This window comes from Manis pentadactyla, chromosome 16, assembly GCF_030020395.1.
Source record: "Manis pentadactyla isolate mManPen7 chromosome 16, mManPen7.hap1, whole genome shotgun sequence".
NCBI classification, from domain to species: domain Eukaryota; kingdom Metazoa; phylum Chordata; class Mammalia; order Pholidota; family Manidae; genus Manis; species Manis pentadactyla.
In genome coordinates this window covers 32517141-32532363 of record NC_080034.1, presented here as the reverse complement: position 1 = coordinate 32532363, position 15223 = coordinate 32517141, and the positions used below count along the sequence as shown (strand labels likewise).

At 50.2% G+C, this 15223-nt stretch overlaps 1 protein-coding gene across 3 annotated transcripts in view; it reads right to left on the bottom strand.

Annotated features, from left to right (window-relative positions):
* Nucleotides 1-15223, bottom strand: part of LRFN2 (leucine rich repeat and fibronectin type III domain containing 2) — a 176956-nt gene that overhangs the window by 44379 nt on the left and 117354 nt on the right. Inside the window, exon 1 of one of the 3 annotated variants that reach the window (XM_036907168.2) lies at nucleotides 11948-11993. The exons of the other annotated variants lie outside the window; for them this stretch is intronic. The gene's annotated coding sequence lies outside the window, so the exon portion shown is untranslated. Of the gene's footprint in view, nucleotides 1-11947; nucleotides 11994-15223 lie in introns of those variants that run through there. 3 annotated transcript variants of the gene reach the window in all.

Below are 15223 nucleotides of genomic sequence, written 5' to 3'. Positions count from 1 at the left end.
CCCCCAAGAAGAACCACGATGTGAACTGAAGACTGTCGGAGTAGAGGAGGCCCCTCTGGAGGCTTTCATGTGCCTGGTGTACACGGAAAAGCTGACTGCCTCCACCATGGGATTGCTTAGGAACCTGGGACAGCCCAAATGTTGGACTAAATTTGGGTTCTTGTACTTACTGCTTGGGGAGGAGCCTGGAAGGAGCGCCGCTGGTGTTCTCAGAAGCAGAGGCCTGATTGGCTCAGAAAGACCCACCTGTCAGGCCTGATGGTGGTGAGTCACACACACACACACACATATACACACACCCTTCAATACACTGGCAAGAAATAGAGAGTTGTGGAACCAGGCTGATGGCTTGTAATGAGTCTCCAGATGGAATTTTATATTTAAAACAAAAAGAAAAAGGAGAGATGAGGACAGAAAGTAGAAAACTCATGGGCATCCCAGGCAGAAAGGGTAAGTTCCTATTCCTTCACTTGACAGTGAGACCACAGACTTTCCTCCCCCGGGCCCTGGGCCTTGTCTCCCTATCAGAACCACCTTGAGCTGTTCCAGACAGAAGAGGAAACCTTTAGCAGATGGCTGCAAGGATATATGTACTATCTCTCCATCCTGATTTCCATTTAAAAGATACCTTAGCAACCAGCCAAGGAGCCACCCACCCCTGGAGCCTATAAATCAAGTAAGATGCTGTCTCTACTCCAGGTAAAAAGAAATGGCCCCTCCAGGGGGCTCTGGGCCAAGAAAGCGTGAATTAATAAAGGTGGAGAGAGGTTCCTGAGCTGCCAGGAGAGGCAGCCACGTGTGTGCCTTCTCTCCAGACTTGCTCTCTCAGAGTGCTGGCTGCTCCCCCCAAATCATACCAGTCAAGGCCAGCCCTGGAGGGACCCGCTCTGAAGCAAGAGAGGAAACTTGACTTCTAGGCTCGGACTGGTGGGGCTGCTTTTCTGGTCTAGGAATTACCAGGGGTAGCCCTGCCCTCAGCCCCTGGGGAGGCTTCCAGCCTTGCCGTGCCCCATCTCTACACCTTCACTTTCCAGACCCCCAGGAAGCAACAACCTGGTGGCTGTTTCTAAGGGTAAGAAAAATGAGTCAGCTTTAGAGAGCTGATTTCCCAACACCCCTCTCTGATGCTGCCTTGTATAGGGATCCTCCTAGAACCCTGAAAAAGAGGGGAAGGGCAAGCTCAATGAGTGTGTGTTGAAGAGGGAGATAGCCCCTGACCTCAAAGAGGTCCCAGTCTGAAGGGAGGCATAGCCTTTGATCCCAGGCAGCTCCTATTTTTATGCTGGGAGTCATACCTTCTAGTTTGAAGGGGGAGAAAGACAGACAGACAAAGAGAGAGAGAAAGAGGGAGGGAGACAGGAAGTGCAAGCCAAATCCCCAAGGGAGCCCCCTGCCCTCCAGAGGCCCCACCTTCACTGCTGCAGAAAGACACCCATGCAGGAAGGGAGAACATTCCCTGTGCTGTCCACAAACAAAGCCACAGGGACAGAAGCCACATCCTGAATCCCTAAACTCCTTCATAAACTACAAAACAAGACCCATCTTAGCAAGCACAGCATTAGGAAAGAAAAGGGGAAATGATGCCTAAAACATCAAAAGGGCAGAATGAGCCCATTTAGGCTCTACTTAAACTTCTTTTGTGCAAGATAAGCAGTTGTTATCGTAAGTAAGTTATTAAGCTCAGAACTGCTTCCTCTCTGTTCTCAATGACAGCATTATGCCTCTGTGTTAACTGCATCCATGATAGCTTTTATTGTGTTGCGATGTAATTACGTGTTTCCCTGTCTTCTACCCCATTCACCTGGGAGCCCCTTCTTGGCAGAGACTGTATTTTGTTCAGCTCTGAATCCCCAGCAGCAGGCTCAGTACCTGGTACAGAGTAGGTACATGGACACGTTTGATGAGAGAATGAATGAGTGACTGAATGATTGACCAGTCTGACCCCTGGGCACCTTTGTTGCCCCACCTACACACTGACTTGCAGCAGATGATGCATCTGGGGCAGACCAGCCGTGCTGGAGAAGTGATGCCCCAGTGAAAAGCCCCCAACCAACACACCCGCTGTGAGAGGGATGGAGGTTAAATACCTTGACTTCCTCACCCTTGGATGGCACCACTCTGAGGCACATTTTGCACAGTCTCCTGGAAGTGCCCAGGGGCACTGAGTCCCACTTGCCCTTCACAGTCCTCTCTCCTCACACACCCTGTACTAGCTGCCTTCCCTTCCCCATCTCACCTCCCACTTGTCTTCCCATGTGTCCTGTAATCACCGGCCAAATAAACCACTTACACTCAAATCTGTGCTTCGGGTCCACTTCTGGGGAATCCAGCCCGAGGCAAACTTCTTAATTAACACTCTCATGCTATAAGGTAGCACCTGAGCCTGGGCCACTGTGGAAATGTCTGATACATGGAAATAAAAAATGATATGAGAACCATGCACATTCCTGTCAGTGACTAACAAAAACTAGCAACTTTGTGAAGGAGACCTTAGTTCCCACGCGAATGACTGGTAGTAACAGTTGAACGGAAAATGTCTTCTCTGCAATGTATTCACCCCCAGGGCTGTGGAACACTAGCCCCCTTTTGTCTTCAGACACTTGTGAGCCCGTGTGCAAATGAATTCGCATGTGAGTGGGGGGCCCACGTATGGATAGTGTAGGGCATGAATGGGGTGGTTAGAACAGGAATGGAGACGTAAGCCTGGGAGGAATGGGTGTGTGTGAGCGCAGGCGAGCCTGGAGGCACCTTCCTGTGTGTGAGTGAGGGGGTGTCATGTGAACGGAGGTGTGTTTGCGTGAATGGAGAGCTGTGTGGGGGAAGGAGGGCCTGATGGTAGAATGGGGCTCGGATGTGAACAAGGCAGCCTGAGTTGAGGGTGTGTGAAGGAGGCAGAGGGAGAAAGCTTGTTTGTTCAGCTTTGATGGAAACAAATGCCGTTTTGCTATCATGTTGTCAATTACAAACGCATTAACCTCACTGCTGCCTGTGAAGTGTCCCTGCCTAGGGGACACAGACAGCCTCGGTTCGGCCTCGACCTTCCCCCCTGCTCCCACCTGTCAGACTCCACTCCGGCCTTCAGGGTGGGGCTGCGGGACCTCCTGTTTCACACAGAGATTTTTACTTTGATTCAGACAAGACTTTTAAGGTACTTAATCTAAAATACCCCCCGCCTCAACTAAAGCATCTTTTAGATTCCATCTCCAGATGCCTCAAACAAGGATCCAGCTCTGGGAACCTGGGTGGACCAGCCCCTTCTTTAGTCAGAGGGTGACTGTGGAGCCTGTGGATACACAGGAGCTCCTTTCCAGTACCAGAGCCTCTCCCGTCCTTTCTCCCTCACCCGGGTTCTCCCCCACAGACTCAGATTCAAGGACCCAGTCCTTGCCGTCTTAACCTTGTCATCCCTTCCTGCTCTAAATCACAGGGCACCCTAGGGTTCCCTGACTCACCAGCAGCCCCCCAAGCACCCCTGACCGTTCCCTGTGCCCAACATTCAAGGGAGCAAGCTCAGTGTGTGGTCCTCTCCGGGATGGGGCTCATGAAGGGGGCAGTGGGGTGGATAATTCAAAGCAGCAGATAATCCAAAACTCATTTCCATTTGGCTGGAGAATGTTCATTCTATGACTGACTCTTCTCATTATGTTTGGCTCAGGCTAGAATTAAAATTGGTTTTTCTTCTTCAAGCCATCCAGGCTACAGGGTAGGCAAAGCTGGACAGTATGACAGTCACTCCAGCTGGAGGCCATGGTTATGGGTCATCTGATCAGGATATCAGACTTGAGAGTCACCAGAGGTAGAGTTGGATCTCTCCCCTCAGACTGGGGCTCCCCGAGGGCAGAGCCATGTCTCCCCTCAGACTGGGGCTCCCTGAGGGCAGGGCTGCATCTCCCCCAAGACTGGGGTCCCCTGAGGTAGGGCTTGTTCCATTCGATGTGCTTGATCCCAAGCATTTGCCCAGTTTTGCGTCAGGTCAAAAGCTAACAGCAGTGCCCTCCTGCTCCCCTCAGAGGCCCCCTTCCTCACCCCACTTCCGGGGGCCCTTCTGTGTGAGTTGCAGCTGGGCCTCAGTAGGGCAGCCCCTGGCAGAGGAACACTGAAGCCCCCAGGCGCTCTGAAGGACGGTGTCTCATGACAGTGGCCTGTGGTTATTACCCTGCCCTGCTATTATACGTTGGGTCAGACATCAAGCTTGGGATTTTTAATCTTGGGCTCCTAATAACACTTCTGATTATTAAAACAAAAAGAATTCAGACAATCAAATGGGCTCCTTGATAGACTTCACTTGCTTGTTTCCTCTGCCTGGGGAGGCCCCACAGTGGGGAAGTGGCACAGACTCCACGTCGCACCTCCAGGGTCTGGCCTTCCCTTGGCCCTGACACAGAACCCTCGCTGGATGGCCAGCCGGGACTTACAAGGTGACACACGAAAGAGGACCTTTCAGTCAGGGCTTCCTTTGTGGGTTTTATAACCCCCACAGAATCCCTCAGGGGACTCAAGTCACGGGAAAACGCTTCCTCCCACTTTGCAAACAAGACCCCGGCCTGCACTATGTTGCTCTCCTGTGTCCCCCCATTCTGGGGAGAAGGGCAGAGACGCAGTGTCAGTCAGGGTCTGGGGAGGAAACAGGTGACAGAAGGGGTACCTGAAGCAGCTTAATGAAGGGACACTTTGCAGAGGTGTGGGCAGAACTAGGGGAGCCTGTGGGGTGCAGCACCCAGGGGCCGGCACTTCATGGGGGGTTTCTACCCTTTTGTGCCTAGGCCTGAAGGGGCAAAGGTAGAGGTCAGTCCCAGGGACCCGGACAGCGTGACAGCCACGGAAGAAGGGTTGCCCAGCACGAGCTGTGGCCCCAAGTAGAACAACCCACTGACAAACTAGAGCCTTGGAGGGAGCCGGCTGCCTCTGCCTCCTGCTAGTACCTCCCAGCGGCCAAATCCAGGGAGCCAGAAGGCAGGGGAGCCTGCATGAAGCTGGCCTGACCCGTCAGCTTCCTGGGGCTCAGGGCCGAGTGGACGAAGGTGGAGCATCGGAAGCAGGCGGAGCAGATGGAAGTGACCCCCACACAGAGAGCACCCTTCCCTCCCATCAACTTTCCCAGTAAGTGGCTGGATCATAAAGCCACTTGGAAGTACATGAAAAATAAGGAGAAAAAGGAGGGGCGACAGGACAAGAGGAGAAAGAAAAGAGAGAGATTAGTCCACTGGAAACAATAAACCGCACAGACTGAAGGGCAGTAAATATGAATTCAATTCGGCTTTGCCATTTACAGACCCAGCCTTCTTAAGTGCTGACAGGCTGATCAGATAAAAGTCTCTGTTGCCACCAGGGCGGCACATTTAAATTTTTATTGCAAACACCAGGCCCCATTACCCTGGGATGTGCTCTCTGCATTCCTAATATTGTCTTTCTTCGTGTTGGAATGTGAGCATCCCCACTCCTCCATGCAAACCAAAGCCAGTAGAGCAGGAAGAGCCTGGCACAGGACCTCTGGGGACCCGGGGGCCCATCCTGGCCCAGCCCTAGACCTCTCAGCAAGCCACCTTTCCTCTGTGTGCCTCAGTTTTCCCATCTAGGCAGTTGGATAGATATGTGTGTATGGTGGTGGGTGGGGGTTCATCAGTTCAAGTCCATTTCCAGCCCCAGTTTGTTAGATTTGGGTGGGGAGCAATGACGGCACAGTCCCCCCGCCCCCAGCAGCCTAGTCCGCCTCCACCCCGGTCCCTTGGCTGCAGCTCTCTCCCTCCCTGTATTCAAGTCTGAAAACCTCATAGGGTTTCTGTTTGTCCTCTTTTTCAGTTTGCAGACCCATTTCCCCCTTCTCTCCATCTCCTCCTTTTTCCTCCTGCCCCCCTTTCTATCCATACCTGTCCATCCTTCCCCATTTCCCTCAGTCTCTAACTGTCTTCTTTGTCCTCTCCTCTTTTCTCATCCTCCCTGAACAGTGTCTAGAGTCAAGATATGGAACATATCAGTCAGTTCCCCTCTCCTACAGTCCTCCACCCCGACCCCCACAGACATAGGGATGTGCTTGGGGCAGCAGCAAGGACCCATTCATTCCATCAGGCTTCTGTCAATGGGCACGCAGCATGTGGGGGTGGTGGGGATAGGCAGAGCTGGATGGGACACCCCCTCTTCTCAGGAGGACAAACATGTTCTCGGACAACTGCAATCCAGCAGAGGAAAAGAGTGTCAACCATTGTCTGGCACTTTATGCACGTTATCTCATTTAAACCATTTGATAATTATCTGCCAATTTTATATGTGGAAAAAAAATATGTGAGGTTACACAATTTGCTCACTGACTTAAAACAAAGGACAGAGCTGGAACCCCAACCCAGGTATGCCCTACACAACTGACAAAGCAAGAATTCTGAAATGTCCTAAATTAAGTAATACAAGGAGTGGAGAATGAAGGACAAAGACAAGGGAAGGTCATCAGTCAACAGCTGCAGGCCACGGCTAACAAGAAACTCCACATTCTTGAATGAAGTCACTTCAACAGTCATCTAGAAGGTCCCCAGAACCACCGCCTCCCCTTGCATGTGAGTTGTGTCTGACCATCATCAATAACCAATCCACGAGCCTTCTCTGTGAACTATAGATTTTCCCCACTTCACATCAACCCGTCTTCCTTATCAATAGCCAATGTTAATTTAACGAACCTTCCTCATGAAAGCGCTCTGTTTCTTGAATCTGGCTGACGAGTTGTTTCTGTTAACTGGCCTTGCTGCTGCTGAAGCAGAAATTTCCTGTCCCAGGACTCAGTCTGTATCTGGCTGCATCCGTAAAGCCTCAATAAACCCTTTCATTTCAGAGATCTCTTGGTCTCTAAAGTTTTTGATTTGTCCCAACCAGGGACAACAATGTTCTCAAGGTAGAGAGAAAAGAATGGCAAAATGCTACAGGAATTCTTCAGAAACACATCCCTCCTAACTGGGGCAATGGAACATTTCCCAGAGGAGGTGACACTGGCTGCGGCCTGGAATGCTGGTAGTAGGATTTCAGCAGCTAACTCAAACTGTCTTGACAAGAACATTCTAGGAGATTAACAGTTCAAGGTCTTACGGTAGTCAGAGAAGGACCCAACAAAGCTGGGTAACTACAGAAACCTTTTAAAGGGAGACTCTTCCAAGGTCTCCAGTTTGAGAAGCACTGTCTCAGGAAGCTTGACGTGGATGCAGAGTAGCTAGTGGTGAGCACAGGACTCTGGTGTCCAGCCAGCTCATGGGCAAAGGGCGCACCTGCCCTGGAATCCTGGCTCTTACTAGCTGCGTGCTCTTGGACAAGTTGTTTGACCTCTTAATACTCTGGTTTTCTCATCTGCAAAATTGGATAATCTCTTAAAGTTGTGAAGATGAAGATTAACTGGGTCACTTCATGTGAGAGACACAAGCAGGACCCGGCACGTAGTGAAATTTCAAAACCGTGTCACTTATTGTAATTCTTATTCTGTGGCTGTCTTTAAGTCGAGACCGGCATTCTCAAGGAGAAGCTTTGGTAAAGAATGCATTTTAGATTGCCACTGAAATAAAATCGAAAATGTGAAACACATTCCTACAGCTCACCACCCCCAGGGGACCTTGGCCACGGGTTTAAGAAATTCTGCTGGTGGAGGTTACACGGATAGGGGTTGATGCAAGCAAGGAAAGCTGGGGCCAGGGAGCAATAATTCAATCTTCCTCCAAGCTGGGCTCTGATTCCAGGGTTAGGCTTGGGGATAGTCTAGGTGTAGGCACAGGGCTGAAGCAGAGATGGTTTTCTTTGATGAAGGAAGGAAGACTTGAAGGTGGAAGTGTTTAGGACACACAGAAGTCATAATGAAGCCCCATTTGGGGGTGCTAGGGTTTCTTTCTGGTCACTCACTAGAAAGGTCCTTCCTGTCTCTCTGATCACTACAGGTTTTTAAATAACTCTGTCTCCACCCTGTTCCTTACCACTGATGGCCAGGCCGGCACAGCGGCTATGTGCTGTTCATTAGCTTCTGTCACTTAGGTTATATGTATTTACTGTGCTAAATCATTAGCAGCTATAAATATTTATTCAGAACCTGCTGTGTTGGGCTCCATACAGTCTGAACAAATGTCCCATTTTGTTCTCTGGGAGACGACAGTCTATTAAAGGCAGGACAGAGACCCAGCGCTGCGAGGGAGGGGGATATGGGGCAGGAGACCAATGACAGAAGAAAGTCTGCCCTGCCTTCCTCCTCAAACTGGAACTCACAGAGAAGCAGGGGCTGTCTACACCTTAAGACTGGGGCTCCCTGAGGGCAGGGCTGGTCTTCCCCTCAGACTGGGGCTCCCTGAGGGCAGGGCCATATCTCCCTGCAGACTGGGGCTCCCTGATGTCAAACCACTTTATCACTACACCATGGTAGTTGTTCTTCAGAAACACTGTACTTATACTTTCTCTTTGCAAAAGGTAATATACCCCTGACTTTCTCAGTAACTCAGGCTAAGCATGTTCCGGCCCTGTGCCTCAGTTTCCTCTGTGTAAATAAGGGCATTCACTAGCTTTAACATTGCTGTGATACTGAGCGCAGACTCACCCCCAGTGCCTCTTCTCCCCTGACTTGGCCACCCTTTAGCCTACAGTGGGCACAGCTGTCACTGGTGATGTCTTCTGCCACCTAAACTAACTGGGGACCTGCAATGAGAGTCTTTAAAAGCTTGGCCCCAGACATATTTTCTGTGAAAGCCTTCTCAGAAGGCAAAATACTTGAGTTTGGTTCTAATACTTCCCGTTCTTCAAATGTAGATGATGTCATCATCCCATGGTGAACACTTGCTGAGAGTCAGCTACATGCTGACCATATTATGCTTGAACCCTTTCATCCCCCACCCCCACCCTAAGTAGGGATGTGGTAATTATCTCGATTTTTACAGATGAGGCACATGAGGTTCTGGGAGGTGTATAGGTGGTCCCTCTTGGCTTTCAGACAGCTTTGTGGGGTCTCAGTGTGGTAGGAAGCCAAGCCAAGAAAAGGGACGATGTTTCTTTAATGCTTTAAGAATGTAGAGGAATACCGGGGTGCTTAAGTTTGAAGCAATTTAACAATGTACCCCCCCACCGGGACCCCGTGATACAGTACAGGTTGTTGGTCATAGTCATGGAGGCCCATTAGTTTACAGTAGAGTATCAGGGTAACCTTTATTGAGATAGGTCAAAGCATAACTAGCCTTCTGGCTGATCCTACAGTACACTAACAGCTTCCACTGCAGCATTCCTGGGGGCTGACTCTCCCTTACCCTTGAAGTGAATGTATAAAAGGAACGGCCCCACTGCGCTCGGGGCTCAGCCTTTGGATATGAATCCGCTGAGCCAGCGCTGGCACTAATAAACTGCTCCTCGCCAAACGTCTCAGTGTCCCAACTCCTTGAGGATTGTGCAACATCAGGACCCTGGGACTCACCTATGCTCTCCGGTAGAGGCAATCAACAAAACACAGAAGGCTCTAGCCAAGCAGTAGTCAGTGACTTTATCATCCGGCACTTCAGTGAGAGAGAAGGGAGAGCTCACTCCAGAGTTTCGGGGTGGGGAGGTTCTGCCCTGACGTGTCAAAGGTCAGAGTGCCCCAAGCAGGCCAGAGATCAGGGGCCAGCACGCTCCTGAGCAGCACCTGTTGTACTGCACTGGCCCAAGTATAGAAGGGGGTGCAAATCTCCTCCCCGTTCACACCGTCACTTGGCCTCGGGATTCAGGGACTGGCTGACTTGGGGTTGTGTTTCTCCTGCAAGCCCTGGAGTACAGTGTAGTCAGCAAGCAGGCCCTCCCCTGCAGAGCCCACCTCAACCAGCCTCAGGCAGGATGAGCAAATAACCATTCTGATCATCAAGAGATTGGAGTAAGCTTGATGCCAAAAAGAGACCCCACAGTGTGACCACAGCCATCCATGTCACTCCTACCAGCCTCAATTGCCTCAAATGTACAAAGGGAAGGTGTTTGGGGGCAATGAGATCTCTGAATTCTCTTCCAGCCCTAACTTTCCAGGATCCTTATCTTGCTGCCCTACACAAAAAGATCAAATAAATCAGTGATTAAACTACTAATGCCTGATTAAATGAGAAATCTGCACTGCCTTAATCAAGGGACTGAGTCCTTAATGAAATTGTAGGCACTGTCCTCTGACTTGCACGAGCGGTGTTTGGAGAGACTCCAGGGCTGGGGAGGGCCTAATCATTTCTCCTAATTCATATCACATAAGTGCCTCCTGCCATTTGACATAGAGCAGAGCCAGGGAAAATGCATGCCTCTGGCTTGTATTCCCATGTGGAGCAAAGAAGATTGGATGGAGGCTCTGTAGGCCAGGGAAGGGGGACTGGATAATTTGCTAAAGGAAGGAAACGAGCAACTTCTTGGTAGCTGGGAAGGATAAGGGGGTATCCGGTTGGACAGTTGGGAGGGCAATCCAATCAACTGACTTTTCCTTGCCACCCAGCACTCTGCTCTTTCTCCAAGGGGTGACAGTACAGAGCCTCCTGTTGTCCTCTAATATCCATTCTCCCCTTCCTCCCCAGTAAAAATCCCCACGTGTTATTTGGCCACAAGGCCATGCAGAATAAAGACTACATTTCCCAGCCTCCCCTGTATCTAGGTGTGGTCATGTGACTAAGACTGACCCAAAGGGTTGTAAGTAAACCAGGAGTAGTGATATCCTCTAGCTGTCCTTAAAGAAAGAACACACCTTCCTTTACCCTCCTCCCATCTTTCCTAATGACTGGACTGTGGATGCATGGATAGAGCCTGAGCAGCTGTCTTGGTCCATGAGGCAGAAGTCATGTGTTGAGGATGCAAAATAACAAAATAGAAGAACACTGGTTCCTGGGGATCATGGCACCACTCAAGAGCTCTAGACTCCTTGTAGGTTTTTCTCTTAATTAAATTAAAAAATAATAATTTAAGACTCATAAGAAATTTCAAAACTAGTAAGAGTTCTCATAGACTGGTCACCTCACTTTCCCACATAACATCCACATACGCACAGTACATTGTCAAAATAGGAAATCAACACTGGTACAAGGCTATTCACTCAAATACAGACCTTCCTCCCTCTACTTCTTACATGAGAGAGAAATAAAAGTCTTTCTCATTTAGGCTATTTTTATTTATTCATTTATTTTTATCACTCACAATGGAGCCAATTTCTAAAATGTATAAGGTGGAAGGTATCCCAGCTCCATCCCTGCAAAACGTGCATGGGAGGCGGAAGGAGCTGACCCAGATGCGGGGAACAATCAGACAACCTTCAGGGCAATGTGAAGAGGCCCTTTGGAACAGCAAGAGGCATTGGGCTAGCAAGTCATCTTTCCCTTTGATGGCGCTGGTAGAAGGACTGTCCTCTCCTATCTCTTTGTTCCACCACCAACCTCCACAGGCAGCCTTGCCCCCATCCCTAACTCTGCACTCACCCTTCTCCAGCTGGAACCACTCCCCCACTCCTCTTGCCTACTCAGAGCTCTGCATAATCCTGCTCATTCACAGAGAGCTGAGATGCTCATTAGTGCTGCCAGGTCCTGGCCCATCAAAGTCACATGTGGGGAGAGAGGAGTGAAGGTGGGCGACATTTGTTGGTATTTTCAACTCGGGTGAAAACAAACAAATTGCACTAGAGTTAAATGTCAGAGGCCCCTGAGCGTACTAGGAGGGAGGGAGGGAAGAGCATCTCCTCCTGGGGACAGCCTTTTCCATGTCCTTGTGTGGGTGTGCATGGGAAATGCAACAGGGCCAGAAGTCCGCAAGGAAAGCCAAGTGGGTGATGTTTGTTGGTGGCCAGCTTCATCCTGCTGGGCAGACTGGCTCTACATGCACAGTCCCCAAGTGAGGACACACATTCATCATCCACCCATTAACCAGAAAACATTTACTGAGCACTTGGTACATATAAAAGACTCCGCACACTGAGGGCTGAGGGGCAACCGATGATGAAACAAATATGGCTGGTCCCTACCTCCTGGAAACCGGTCTCCTTTAGAGAGGACAGGAGGCATATACACATACAATGCAAGAAGAAAGTGATCATCATCATTCATGGTATGTTGTTTTCTGGATTCTCAGACAAAGGAGGGGGAAGGAGGGCCAGGCATGAATTCCAGAGGTTTGGCCACGAGGCTAGAAGGATGGACAGCATTTAGATGTGCACAGTTGTGGGCTGAAGGTGCCATCCATCTCGAAGACAGCATCAAGACATCTCCACCCACATTACTATTAGCTTTACTATCATTGCTTTCTCCAAACAGGAAGGACCTACCACTGAGGAGGTTAGAGGTCTGTGCTGTGATCCTGCATAGGAAGGGCTCTGGCATCTACGAACTTCTCGAAATTGAGTGCCAGACTTTGTGTGATCACACACTCCCCTGGGAAGAATGTCCAGAGCCCTCATCAGATTCTCCAGAATGGAGGGGATTTCCTCCAGAATCCCTGTTCTAGATGCTGTGAGACGTAAGGCCTCACTGGATCTCAGACCATTATTTGTCTGACTGAATCCGCTCCATGAAGAAGGGTTGGAGATTTCTAGACACGGCTCTTCCTGCACAAGCTCTAATTACTGAGCCCTGCGTTATGTGCCAGGTCTGGGGAGACTAAACCAGCCCCAGCTCGAGAGGGTGGGGCAGGAGACAGAGAACTCTGGGGGGAGGAATGAGGCAAGCTGTTCCCAGGGAAGCAGCAGCCTCTGCTCATGTCTGGCCCTGCGGTGATTGAATTCTCAGCCCTTTCACTTAATGAGCATCTCTCGGGACTGGCCACAAGGCCTGTGTTGGGGAGAGCAGACATTTCATTACCAGCATTCAGTGGCATTATGTTGATCTTGGTTTCCTGACAATTATGAGAAGGAGCCAGAGGGCCAAGTGGAATCTGTGCGTGAGCCTCACCTTGTCCAAAACATGTGCTCTCTTTCAACCCTAGGTGCACAGGCCCCTTGTAGAAGATCCCAGAGTATGAAAGGAAGGCCTTACTGGGATGTGCCCTTGGGCTGGGCCACTCTGGCTGCAGAGAGCCGATGAGGAGATACGTCACTGCTCCCTTCCAGATTAGGAATGAGGAAGAATCCACAGGCTGCTGGTGGACAGTCTTTAGGAACCATCACTTCATTTTGTCACTTCCAAGGGTACCTTTCCAGTTAAAATTATATTATGAACACCCCAGGTCACTATACAAGTCACTGTTTTCTTCCCTCCTACACAAGGAGAAACAGAGGCACAGGAAAGGAGCCAGGGCCTTTTCTAGGATGACTTCCAAAGAGTCCAATCTTACCTCCCCAGTAAAAGTCTTCTGGGGCTGAAGGGCAAGGCCCAGACCAGAGTTGCTGTGTAATGTGACAGTACATGCCACAGTTCCTCTACATCACCCTGCTTAATACCCATGGTCTCAGCTAGCCTCAAGGCCAGAGTCATGGCAGGAGGTCAGCATCATACATCCATGGCCAGCCACACCCTGGGCCAGCCATGCCATTGATTTGCTCCCAAGATCCTGCCGAGATTCTAAGCTAACAATGACCCAGAATGAACCGCGTCAGCTGTCAAAGCCCAGTGGTACCACCAGTCAGGATCATCACGTCACTGTTGGCATTGGTGAGTTCTCCCTCCACTGGGCTCTCACCCCCGGGCATGGTGATGCAAGGGAGAGAGAAATGGATTTCAGTCCGTGGTGTGGGGTTGACCCTCCCTAAATTCTCCACATCAGAAGTGAGGAACAAGAGACTAGGCCCATCTGATTGTTCCATTAGGTTCAGAAAACCATACAGATGGGTGACGGGGCTCTGAAAGGAGCCACACAGACCACAAACAGGAGAGAAATGGCTGAGGTCCCCTGAAGCCAACTGCATGAACCTATGGAATTATCCTTCTCCCCCAGAGCTTCCTTATCACATAGGAAGGAAAGCCCACCCAGAGAGAAAGAGAGAGAGGGAGACAGGGAGAGGGAGGCACAGAGAGGAAGAGAGAGGGAATGTGAATGAATAAATGACAGCTTATGGACAGAAATTCTAACATTTCACACCAGCCCGTTAGGACAAAGACTTGGGCATGGCCATCAGCTACTTCTGCAAAGTAAGAGGGACCCCTTGCCAAGAGTGGAAGAAGCAGGAAGTGACTTCTTCCCGTGGGGAACATCGCATGGCCCTGCCCCACTGTGATCGCACTGCAGCTGGAGGCTCCAGGTCGCTGCAGGAAGCGGTCGGCAATGCTTTCCTGCGGGTGCCCTGGAAGGAACCGCCACCCTGGAAACGTCAAGCAGCTGGATGGAAAAGGCAAGGGGGGACAAAGAGAAGGGGGACAGTGAGGATGTGGTCACACTGCTAAGGAGAAAGAGGGAGGCCCTCTGCACCCCACAGTGGGGGTGGATGAATGACCTGTCAGCTCTGTCCAGCTTTAATGATCTAAGAGGGATGTATCATTAGGGGCGTCACCCACAGCATGCGGGGCCATCACCCTTAGCAAGGCCTCTCCCACCATACTGCCCCAAACAGCGGAAGCCCCTCCCTGGACACCCACAGACACACCACTCTCTTTGAAGTGGCTTTGATGTCTAGATGTTTCTTCCCTTTAGGTTCAAAATCCCTCTTCTTTCCCCAAAGGAAGCACAGCCAGGACAGGACATTTGGGAGTGTCTGGAGTTTTATTCACAGATCACCCACAGGGCTTTGATTGGCCACAGGCATGGTCTGTGTCCAGGGTCAGAAAGTCACTCACACTGCCCATTCTCTACATCAAACTAGTTCCAGAGGTGTCACAGCTCAAAGCAAATGTGCCACAAATGTCCAAATGTCTGTTGTTTGTCAGAGTAAAAACACCTACCAGCCTCTCCCTGCTTTGGGTTAAGCCTCAGTTCCCCTGTGTGCTTTTTCTGTTGCACTGTCTCTGTGCTCCATCCCAGCCTGTTAGGAGTGACCTCAGGCTCTCTGAAGTAGGGTCACCTTCCCAGCTGGGATGGTCCTGACAGAGACAGACTACCAGGTCCAGTGGACAAGTAAAAAGCCAGAACTTTATTTTAAACACCTTCAATGTCTAATAAGATCAACCTTATTTATAATTAGGGAAATGCAAACAAAAACATTTCCATATTGTTTTTCATTCAGAGATTGGTAAAAATCATTCATACCCAGTGCTGACACTGCTGTAGGCAAACCAGCATTACCAAACACTACTGGGGTTGGGGAGGGAGGGGCGCAAATTAGGACATACTTGTTAGAAGACAAGAGATTCACAACATCTATAGAAATTTAAAT